General features: G+C 43.4%; 1 protein-coding gene across 2 annotated transcripts in view; it reads left to right on the forward strand.

Annotated features, from left to right (window-relative positions):
- NCOA7 (nuclear receptor coactivator 7) overlaps positions 1-925 on the forward strand; it is a 38,149-nt gene that overhangs the window by 22,874 nt on the left and 14,350 nt on the right. The gene's annotated exons all lie outside the window — the stretch shown is intronic.

Consider the following 925-nt stretch of genomic DNA (forward strand, 5'->3'; position numbering starts at 1 on the left):
TCCAAGGTGTGAAATGCAGAAAGGGTGTTGAGGAAAGGGGTGCCTTCATTTCATTTTCTGCCAGAGAGATAAAGCAGGGTTGATTGCTGGTTTAAGTTGGCTTCCAGCAGCAAGGAAGAAGAGGTCAGGTGCCCTTTGGAAGATGAAAAAGGCGATAGACATGCAGCTAACATGACAAAACCACTGGGGGATGGACTGGGTTTCAGCCATACTTTAGGAAGTGAGGGAAAACGAAAGAGGGGCACAGTGGCAAGAGAGCAAGGAATCCCCTAAGGTGTCAGTGTTAAAAAATAGGTATTTCACATGAGCAAGGGACGTGAGGTAGAGAAAGGAGACGCTCCTAAAGGAATCGGTGTGGCTGCTTTCAGCCTTCAGGTCCATAGAATAAGTCCCTTCCTTCGTGATAAAATCTGTTTAAGTGGTTTATGTGCCTGGAGGGGTGGGTGTGTGTGTTTAAGTAGTACTTGCACTCAAAAAAGGCAGAGGCCTGTGATTTTCCACATAAATCGCCCAAGAATTTTCAGAGGTTGTGAGGAATCAAATTTCTTGTGGTGGTTCTGCTAGAAAGCAGCTGGAACAACTCTTCAGTCTGTTGATGAACCAAAACAGGGAAATCAATGATCACACATCTGGTGAATTACATACCAGGAAGGAAGAATCTGAACTGGTGATCAGTCTCAAAGGTGTCTCTTGAAAATGCGGGCTTTTACTTCCTTTTTTAAAAATAATTTTTCAGAATATTAGATTTTATTTTCAAATTTGTAGCATTTGTGTTGATTTAGGTGTTTATCTCCTGTATTTTAGAAATGAGTGTTTTGAATAGACCAATGGTGTGGAAGTTGCTGACCCAGGGCAGGAGGGGAGGAGGTTTAATCCAGCTGGAATGTGGCTGTCGGGAGCGTAGCTGGAGATAGCAAGTAAACGA

The sequence above is a fragment of the Buceros rhinoceros genome, unplaced genomic scaffold (genome assembly GCF_000710305.1).
Source record: "Buceros rhinoceros silvestris isolate BGI_N320 unplaced genomic scaffold, ASM71030v1 scaffold738, whole genome shotgun sequence".
In the NCBI taxonomy this organism is placed as follows: Eukaryota; Metazoa; Chordata; class Aves; order Bucerotiformes; family Bucerotidae; genus Buceros; species Buceros rhinoceros.